Below are 11,119 nucleotides of genomic sequence, written 5' to 3'. Positions count from 1 at the left end.
TCCCCATCCTCAATGATGGTGGAGCCCAGCACGTGAGTGCAAAAGACAAGGCTGAAGTGTTTGCAACCATCTTCAGCCAGAAGTGCCGAGTAGATGATCCATATCAGCCTCCTCCTGAGGTCCCCACCATCACAGAAGTTAGTCTTCAGCCAATTCGATTCACTCCATGTGATATCAAGAAACGGCTGAGTGCACTGGATACAGCAAAGGCTATGGTCCCCGATAACATCCCGGCTGTCGTGCTGAAAACTTGTGCTCCAGAACTAGCTGTGCCTCTAGCCAAGCTGTTCCAGTACAGCTACAACACTGGCATCTATCCGACAATCTGGAAAACTGCCCAGGTATGTCCTGTCCACAAAAAGCAGGACAAATGCAATCCGGCCAATTACCGCCCCATCAGTCTACTCTCAATCACCAGCAAAGTGATGGAGGGTGTCATCGACAATGCTATCAAGCGGCACTAACTCACCAATAACCTGCTCACTGATGCCCAGTTTGGGTTCCGCCAGGACCACTCGGCTCCTGACCTCATTACAGCCTTGGTCCAAACATGGACAAAGGAGCTGAATTCCAGAGGTGAGGTGAGAGTGATTGCCCTTGACATCAAGGTAGCATTTGACCGAGTGTGGCATCAAGGAACCCTAGTAAAACTGAAGTCAATGGGAATCGGGGGGAAAACGCTCCACTGGCTGGAGTCATACCTAGCACAAAGGAAGATGGTTGTGGTGGTTGAAGGTCAATCATCACAGCCCCAGGACATCACTGCAGGAGTTCCTCAGGGCAGTGTCCTAGGCCCAACCATCTTCAGCTGCTTCATCAATGACCTTCCCTACAACATAAGGTCAGAAATGGGGATGTTTGCTGATGACTGTACAGTGTTCAGCACCATTCACAACTCCTCAGACAATGAAGCAGTCCATGCCTGCATGCAACAAGACCTGGACGACGTTCAGACTTGGTCTGATAAGTGGCAGGTAACATTCGCGCCAAGCAATGACTATCTCCAACAAGCGAGAGTCTAACCACCGCCCTTTGACATTCAACGGCATTACCATCACCGAATCCCCCACCATCAACATCCTGGGGGTCACCATTGACCAGATACTTAACTGGACCAGCCACATAAATACTGTGGCTACAAGAGCAGGTCAGAGGCTAGATATTCTGCGGAAAGTGTCCCACCTCCTGACTCCCCAAAGCCTTTCCACCATCTACAAGGCACAAGTCAGGAGTGTGATGGAAAACTCTTCACTTGCCTGGATGAGTGCAGCTCCAACAACACTCAAGAAGCTCGACACCATCCAGGACAAAGCAGCCCGCTTGATTGGGGGGGTGGGGTGGGGGGGTGGTGTGGGGGTGGTGGGGGGGGGTGGGGGGTGGGGTGGGGGGTGGTGGGGGGTGGTGGGGGGGGGTGGGGGGTGGGGTGGGGGGTGGTGGGGGGTGGTGGGGGGGGGTGGGGGTGGGGGGGGTGGGGGTGGTGGGGGGTGGGGGGGGGTGGGGGGGGGAAGAAGAGGAGAGGGGATCGAAGGGGGGAAGAGAGGAGCGGGGAAAGAAGAGGGGGGAGAGAAGGTCAGGAACTTGGGGGAGCGGGGGAAGAGCACAGAGGGAACAGTGGGGATGGGGGAAGAGCGTGAACCAAGTCCAAAGAGGCGGGGGGGGGGGGAAATGAGAGTGAAATATGATCCAGATGGGAAGATGGATCATGTTCTCCCCCCTCTGTTAGACGTGGATCATGTTCTTCCAGCCTCACCCCTTTTACACCCACACCACGTTCTCCCTCTCCTCCCCCTAGACCTGGTTGATTTCTCAGACAGCTTGGAGCATGTGTGGCAAGTGACATCATTGGACTAGACGAAATCTGGAAGTCATGACACTGTCACCATTCGCTTCATACCCAATATACCTGTTAACAATCTGTGACCCATACACAATGCCCCATCTGTTGGGGGGTGGGGGGAGAAGGTTAGGAACTTGTTGGGAAGGGAAATGGTCAGGAACTTGTTGGGGGGGGGAGAAGGTCAGGAACTTGGGCGGGGGCGGGCAGGGTCAGGAACTTGTCGGGGGGTCAGGAACTCGGGGAGGGAGAAGGTCAGGAACTGGGGGGGAGGGAGAAGGTCAGGAACTTGGGTGGGGGGAGAGGGAGAATGTCAGGAACCCAGGGTGGCGGGAGGTCAGCAACCTGGGGGGTGGGGGGAAAATGTCAGGAACTTGAGGTAGGGGAGACAGTCAGGACCTTGGGTGGGGGTGGTGGCTAGGTCAGGAACTTGTGGGGTGGAAAGAAGGTCCTAACTTGCGAGAGTGAGCCCCAGCTGTTCTCTGAAAGCAGTACTGTGAGCTCTGTCTGAAGTCTGGCAGTCAGAATATTGCAAAGTACTTGATTACTCAGGCAGACAGGATCTAATTACACATTCCAGACAAACTGCTAGATGTGTCTTGTCCTCCAAGGGGACCAATCAGAAAACTGGTCTTGTCATCCAAGGGGACCAATCAAAACTTTGGTGTTGTAAATACACACTGCCAAAAGATTTTTCAACTATATCCTATTTCTATTAGCTACTTTTAATTTTGGTGTAATTTCTGCTGCCTGTTTTTCAAATATATTCTACATAGAATTACATAGCATTTTACATCACAGAGACAGGCCATTCAGCCAAACTGGTCGATGTTGGTGTTTATGCTCCATAGGAGCTTCCTCCCACCTTACTTCGTCTCACTCTATCAGCATATCCTTCTATTCCTTTCTCCCTCATGTACTTATCTAGCTTCCCCTTAAATACATCTACGCTATTCGCCTCAACTACTCCTTGTGGTAGCGAGCTCCACATTCTAACCACTTTCTTAAGTAAGGAGATTTCTCCTGAATTCCCTATTGGAGTTATTAGTGACTATCTTATATTTATGGCCCCTAGTTTTGGACTCCCCCACATGTGCAAACATTTCTACATCTACCCTATCGAATCCTTTCATAATTTTAAAGACCTCTATCTACTAGGTCACCTCTCAGTCTTCTCTTTTCTGGAAAAAAGGTGCCCCAGCCTGTTCAGTCATTCCTGTTAGTTGTACCTTCGCAGTTCTGGTATCATTCTTGTAAATAATTTTTATACTTTCTCCTGTGCTCTATATCCTTTTTGTAATATCCTCTTTCTATCTGTGGATCCGCAGCAATGAGAATTCGGAATTATCAGCAGCCGGCAACAATCTGGGTGTAATTCCCACTGTCTGGATATAGACGGTCAGTCTCTGTCAACTCAGATTTGTGCTTTATTTATTTCAGGAGGAACTTGTCGGAAGAGAAGGTAGGACATGCACTTTACTGAAACTCTACACAGTTTGGTAAAATAGCTCGGAAAAGTGCTTCTGTTCAATTTATAACCAATTGTTTAATATTTGCAGGATTAGCGAGGAAGGTAATAAATAGTCTGTCATGAGCAGATGCCGCCCTGTCTATCGAAAAATTCAACGGCCCTTTACCGTGTGCAATATGGAGAGAAATGTTGGATGCCATTAACCCCGGTAAAACTCATATAGGTTCTTTTGTCTTGATTTATATCTCATAATATCATTTGTTATTATACATATATCAAAGAGAGATAGAGTCATAGAGTTATACAGCACAGAAAGAGGCCCTTCGGCCCATCGTGTCTGCGCCGTCCATCAATCCCTGTCCAGTCTAATCCCATTTTCCAGCATTTGGCCCATAGCCTTGTATGCAATGGCATTTCAAGTGCTCATCCAAATGCTTCTTGAATGTTGTGAGGGTTCCTGCCTCTACCACCCTTTCAGGCAGTGAGTTCCAGATTCCAACCACAGATCACAGAAATCACAGAAACCTCACAGTACAGATAGAGGCCATTTCGGCCCATCAAGCCTGCACCGACACATATCCCTCCCAATCCCCGTAACCCCTACACCAACACATATCCCACCCTATCCCCGTAACCCCACGTATTTAATCCCCCTAACACTAAGGGTCAATTTTTATCATAGCCAATCAACCTAACCACATCTTTGGACTGTGGGAGGAAACCGGAGCACCCGGAGAAAACCCACGCAAACACGGGGAGAATGTGCAAACTCCACACAGACAGTCACCCGAGGCCAGATTCGAACCCGGGTCCCTGGCGCTGTGAGGCAACAGTGCTAACCACTATGCCACCCTCTGGGTGAAAAAGTTCCTCCTCAAATCCCCTCTAAACCTCCTGCCCTTTACCTTGAATCTATGCCCCCTTGTTATTGACCCCCCTACTAAGGGGAAAAGTTCCTCTTTATCTACCCTATCTATGCCCCTCATCATTTTGTACACCTCAATCAGGTCCCCCCTCAGCCTTCTTTGCTCCAAGGAAAACAACCCCAGCCTGTTTAGTCTTTCTTCATAGCTGAGGCGCTCCATCCCAGGTAACATCCTGGTGAATCTTCTCTGCACCCTCTCCAAAGCAATCACATCCTTCCTATAGTGAGGCGACCAGAACTGCACACAGTACTCCAGCTGTGGCCTCACCAGCGTTTTGTACAGCTCCATCATAACCTCCCTGCTCTTATATTCTATGCCTCGGCTAATGAAGGCAAGTATCCCATATGCCTTTTTAACCACCTTGCCTACCTGTTCCGCTGCCTTCAGGGATCTATGTACATGTACACCAAGGTCCCTCTGACCCGCTGTACTTCCTAGGGTCCTACCACTCATTGTGTATTCCCTTGCCTTATTTGTCCGTCCAAAATGCATCACCTCGCACTTTTCAGGGTTAAATTCCATTTGCCACTTTTCCGCCCATCTGACCAACCCATTTATATCGTCCTGTAGCCTGAGGCTTTCCTCCTCGCAATTTACCACCCCACCAATTTTCGTGTCATCTGCGAACTTACTGATCATACCTTTCACATTCTCATCCAAATCATTTATGTAGATCACAAACAGCAAGGGACCCAGCACCGATCCCTGAGGTACCCCACTGGACACAGGCTTCCAGTCACAAAAGCAACCTTCGACCATTACCCTCTGCCTCCTGCCACTCAGCCAGTTTAGGATCCAACGCGTCAAGGCACCCTGGATCCCATGGGCTCTTATCTTCTTGACCAGTCTCCTATGCGGGACTTTGTCAAAAGCTTTACTGAAGTCCATGTAAACCACATCCACAGCATTTCCCTCATCCACACACCTAGTCACCCCCTCGAAAAATTCAATCAGATTGGTCAGACATGATTTACCCTTGACAAAGCCATGCTGACTATCCCCGATTAATCCTTGCCTCTCCAAGTGGAGACTAATTTTGTCCCTCAGAATTTTCTCCAATAATTTCCCTACCACAGATGTTAGGCTCACTGGCCTGTAATTCCCTGGTTTATCCCTGCTACCCTTCTTGAATAGTGGTACTACGTTAGCTGTTCTCCAGTCCTCTGGTACATCCCCTGTGGCCAGAGAGGTTCTGAAAATTTGTGTCAGAGCCCCTGCAATCTCCTCCTTTGCCTCACACAACAGCCTGGGATACATCTCGTCCGGGCCTGGGGATTTATCCACTTTTTGGCCTGCTAAAACCTCTCGATGCTAATATGTTCAAGTATGTCACAGTCCCCTTGCCTGATTTCTATGTCTACATCGTCTTTCTCCATAGTGAACACAGATGCAAAAAATTCATTTAAAACCCTGCCTACATCATCTGGCTCTACACACAGATTGTCACTTTGGTCCCTAATGGGCCCTACCCTTTTCCTGGTTATCCTCTTGCCCTTAATATACTTATAAAACATCTTAGGATTTTCCTTTATTTTGTTCGCCAGTGTTATTTCATGGCCCCTCCTCGCCCTCCTAATTTCTTTTTTAAGTATGCCCCTGCACTTTTTATACTCCTCTAGGGCTTCCTCCATCTTTAGTCTTTTGTAACTGCCAAAAGCCCCCCTTTTTTTCCTAATGCATTTTTGTATATCCCTTGTCATCCAAGGTTCCCTTTGCTTGTTGGTCCCACCCTTGACCTTTACAGGAACATGTTGGCGTTGCACGCTCTCTATTTCCCTTCTGAAAGTCTCCCACTGCTTTGATGTGGATTTTCCTATAAGTAGCTGCTCCCAGTCCACTTTGGCCAGATCCTGCCTTATCATATTAAAATCGGCCTTCCCCCAATTTAGAACCCTTATTTCCGGGCTGTCTTTGTCTTTTTCCATGACCACCTTAAATCTCACCGAATTATGGTCACTGTCGCCAAAATGCTCTCCTACTGACACTTCCACCACTTGCCCGGCTACATTCCCTAGAATTAGGTCCAGTACCGCCCCCTCTCTTGTAGGACTTTCTACATGTTGGCTCAAAAAGCTCTCCTGGATGCACTTTAAGAATTCTGCACCCTCTAAGCCTTTCACACTCTGACTATCCCAATTAATATTGGGGAAGTTGAAATCCCCCACTATTATTACCCTATTATTTTCGCACTTCTCTGAGATTTGCCTACATATCTGTTCCTCTATCTCCCCCTGACTGTTTGGGGGCCTATAGTACACTCCCAGCAAAGTGCTTGCCCCCTTTTTGTTTTTAAGTTCTACCCATATGGCCTCATTAGAGGAACCCGCTAATATATCATCCCTCCTTACAGCAGTAATTGACTCCTTAATTTTTTGCCTGATTATGTGTTGGGTGTTTGTTGAGATTCATGAATATAATTTTGTTGATGGGCTGTATTCAGGGTGATGTCGATTTGCTGTGTCCAGGGTATTTTTTCTGTTGGGGTTGTGGTGCCGTCTCTGAATCTGGGGGCTGTCCGGTTGTTCCAGTTTTGCTTGTGTTCCTGGTCAGGCTGTTGGACAGATCAAGTTGTGGGCTGCTGCTTCTTTATCCCCTTGTTTCTCTACTTTTCCCCCTTGAATTATTTATTCTCTTCCCTTCCTTAACCTTTCCCCCATGGTAGCTCTTTTCCTGCCTCCCTCTGCGGGATCTGTTCTTGTACCTGTTAGGTTTTTGCACCCAAAAGGCTAAAAATACATTGGGTTTTTACAGGATAATTCATATCCAGACTGTATGACATACAGACAGATCGTACAGCGACCCTGAGATTACTGGGACAGACAGATCATACAGTGACCCTGAAATTACTGGTACAGACAGACCATACAGTGACACTGAGATTACTGTGACAGACAGATCATACAGTGACCATGAGATTACTGGTACTGACAGACCATACAGTGACCCTGAGATTACTGGTACAGACAGACCATACAGTGACCCTGAGATTACTGTGACAGACAGATCATACAGTGACCATGAGATTACTGGGGACAGACCATACAGTGACCCTGAAATTACTGGTACAGACAGATCATACAGTGACCCTGAGATTACTGGGACAGACAGATCATACAGTGACCCTGAGATTACTGGTACTGACAGACCATACAGTGACCCTGAAATTACTGGTACAGACAGATCATACAGTGACCATGAGATTACTGGGGACAGACCATACAGTGACCCTGAAATTACTGGTACAGACAGATCATACAGTGACCCTGAGATTACTGGGACAGACAGATCATACAGTGACCCTGAGATTACTGGTACTGACAGACCATACAGTGACCCTGAAATTACTGGTACTGACAGATCATACAGCGACCCTGAGATTATTGGGACAGACAGATCATACAGCGACCCTGAGATTATTGGGACAGACAGATCATACAGCGACCCTGAGATTATTGGGACAGACAGATCATACAGTGTGACATGAATCTTGCCATTCATGTAGAAATGACTTATGAAATAATACTGGGCGGCCTGCTGGTGGCGCTGTCCAGGGAGAGTATAAATACTCGGGCATGGGCCCAGCTTGCTCAGGACATTTTGTAAACAGGAACTAGTAAAGGACAACTAGACCTCCATGTTGTGAAGCAGTTGATTAAAGCCTTGTTTAATACTCAGACCTAGTGCCTAGTAGTTTTCTTACGTCAATTTAATCCACTGGACCTGCTCCACGCTCTGAGTGATTTTGGGAACAGACGGCTATGACTCAAACGGTAGAAGGGAACCAGAGGTAGTAATCAATCCATCATGGAGAAACTATTCCGACCTGCCCGTCTTGACCTGGACCCGAATTCGCCTACCCAGAGAGTGGTGAACCTGTGGAATTCTCTACCACAAAAGGCAGTAGAGGCCAATTCATTAAATATATTCAAGAAGGAGTTGGATATATTTCTTAAGGCTAAAGGGATCAAGGGGTATGGGGAGAAAGCAGGGACCGGGTACTGAACTTGGATGATCAGCCATGATCGCATTGAATGGCGGAGCAGGCTAGAGGGGCCGAATGGCCTACTCCTGCTCCTATCTTCTATGTTTCTATGTTTCTACAACTGCTAAGGTACGGAAACACGGTATCGTACCTTCAGCAACTTCCTCAGGGTGTGTGGTGAGAATTTTCCGGATAAGTTAGAGATACTTGCCAATTATGTATCCCCTCATATGTTTGACTATACCGAAGACTGTGTAGACTATGACTCTGCTATCCAAATACTACAGCAACTATATGTGTTAAGGCCCCAAACAAAATTTTTGCTCGGCATCAACTGGCCACAACTCGACAACAACCCGGGCTATCGCTTGACGAATTCCTTCAAAAGCTTCGCAGGCTCAGCAAGGAATGTAATCTCAAAGCTGTCTCAGCTGAGCAGTACCAGGAGGAGTTAAATCGTGATTCTTTTATTAATGGAATTGCATCTCCCTTCATATGCCAACGTCTGTCGACACGGCAAAGAGAATGTAGCCCCGGAAACCCTCAAGTTACAAGCTGCCTATGACCAGGCATGTTCTCTGGACTTAGCAAAAAAAAATGCAGATGCCTATCTTTTACCATGTGCACGGACTGCTGCTATCACTTTTGGTGACTCCTCCAATGGGCCTCGGGCGGAAGCCCTCACTGATGACGACTCTATCCTAGCTGATGACGACCCTACCCTAGAAGCCCTCACTGATGATGACCCTGCCCTAGCGGCATCTTGGCAATCTGGAAGGAAGTGTTTCTTTTGTGGAGGTGCATTCCACTATAGGAAATTTTGCCCTGCTCGTAATGCAACCTGCAATCATTGCAGTAAGAAAGGTCACTTTTCTAAGGTATACCGGTCAAGAGCCCCTGTTAGTTTTGCAGCTGCTATCTATAAAACTGCTCCTTCCCCAAGAGCCACTACTAAGGTTACAGCTGCTATCTATAGAACTGCTCATCCCCCAAGAGCCACTACTAAGGTTACAGCTGTCAAGGGTAAAACTGTTCCTCCTCCCATCACAGTTGTTTTTCCCCAAAGCCTGTCCCATGCAGCCACGAAGGTTTTGGTAAATGGACACATTTTGAATGCACTAATCGACTCATGCAGCTCTGATGCTTCATCAGTGAGCAAGCTGTCAGTAAGTTAGAACTGCGTATTTACCCCTCGGACAGGGAAATTGCAATGGCTCTGACGACACTGACCACCAACTCTTCTGGCTTTTGTCTTGTCGACCTTATTCTCAATGGCTGCACTTATTCCTCCACCTGGCTCGGGGTGCTCAAAAACCTATGCAGTGATGTACTCCTGGGACAGGATTTCCAGAAACAACACAAAAGACTCACTTTCGAGTTTGGAGGGTCAAAGCTGGAGCTTACTATTTCCAAAGTACCGTTTTGTGCACTTTCTGCGGCTTCGCTCGACAAGCCCTCCTTGTTTGCCAATCTTTCCCCCCGATGTAAGCCCATAGTCACTAAATCACGACGTTTCAGCCAAGATGATCTATCCTTTATCGAGGCAGAGATCTCTCGCCTTCTAGCTGACGGTATCATTGAGCCATGTTCATCTTCCTGGCGGGCTCAAGTCGTCGTTGTTAAAAATCCTCTGAAGCAACACAAGAAACGTCTTTGCATCGATTACTTGCAAACTATTAACCAGTATACCGACCTGGATGCCTACCCACTACCACGCATCGATGACATGGTCAATAACCTTGCCAACTACAAGGTATTTTCAACTTTTGACTTAAAGAGCGCATACCATCAAGTACCGTTAAAGGACTCTGACAAAAAGTATATGGCCTTTGAGGCCAATAGTCGGCTTTACCAGTTTTGTCGCCTTCCATCTGGGGTCACCAATGGGCAATGGATAGCCTAGTCAAACAGGAGAACTTAACGGGCACTTTTCCATATCTGGATAATATCACCATTGCTGGTCATGACCAGAAGGAGCATGATGCCAACCTCCAGAAATTTCTTGACGTTCTCCGTCGTCGCAACTTAACCTTAAATAAGTCCAAATCTGTGAAATCAGTATCATCAGTTAACATCCTTGGCTACTGGGTGGGCAATGGTGTCATCAAACTGGATCCGGAGCGACTTCGTCCGCTTCAGGAGCTCCCTCCTCCTACGAATCTCGGCTCTCTTCGTCGGGCCCTTGGCATGTTCGCCTATTATGCGAAGTGGATACCCCACTTTTCCAACAAGATCCAGCCCCTGCTTCACGCGAAGTCATTTCCGTTGAAGGCAACGGCTATTTCTGCTTTCGACCTCCTCAAGCAACAACTGGAAAAAGCCACGCTTCGTTCCATCGATGAAAATCTCCCTTTCGTGGTCGAGTGCAATGCATCGGAGGTGGCGATCTCGGCTACCTTGAATCAAGGTGGTCGACCCGTTGCATTTCTGTCCAGAACTTTGCAGGGTAGCGAGCTCCATTATCCTCCTGTCGAGAAGGAGGCTACGGCCATCATTGAAGCGGTACGTAAATGGAGTCATTTTCTCGCCTGTCGCCATTTCACGCTTATAACCGATCAGCGCTCCGTGGCCTTTATGTTGGATAACCGGAAACGCACTAAGATCAAGAATAACAAAATACAACTCCGAAGGATGGAATTGGCCGCCTTTGGATACACCATACATTATCGACCCAGCAAAGAGAATGTGGCCCCGGATACCCTCACGCGTGCACTCTGCTCTTCCATGTCAACTTCGACTCTTGCAGATCTTCATACTGACTTATGCCATCCTGGCGTTACCTGTATGTTACACTTTGTGCGATCTAAAAATCTCCCATTTTCTATGGAAGACGTGAAAAGAACATGCTCCACTTGTAGAATTTGCGCGGAATTAAAACCGCAATTCTTCCGTCCGTCGGATGGCTC

The sequence above is a fragment of the Somniosus microcephalus genome, chromosome 7, assembly GCF_052327205.1.
Source record: "Somniosus microcephalus isolate GS21.2 chromosome 7, FLI_Smic_1.0, whole genome shotgun sequence".
NCBI classification, from domain to species: Eukaryota; Metazoa; Chordata; class Chondrichthyes; order Squaliformes; family Somniosidae; genus Somniosus; species Somniosus microcephalus.
This window is presented reverse-complemented; position numbering follows the sequence as displayed.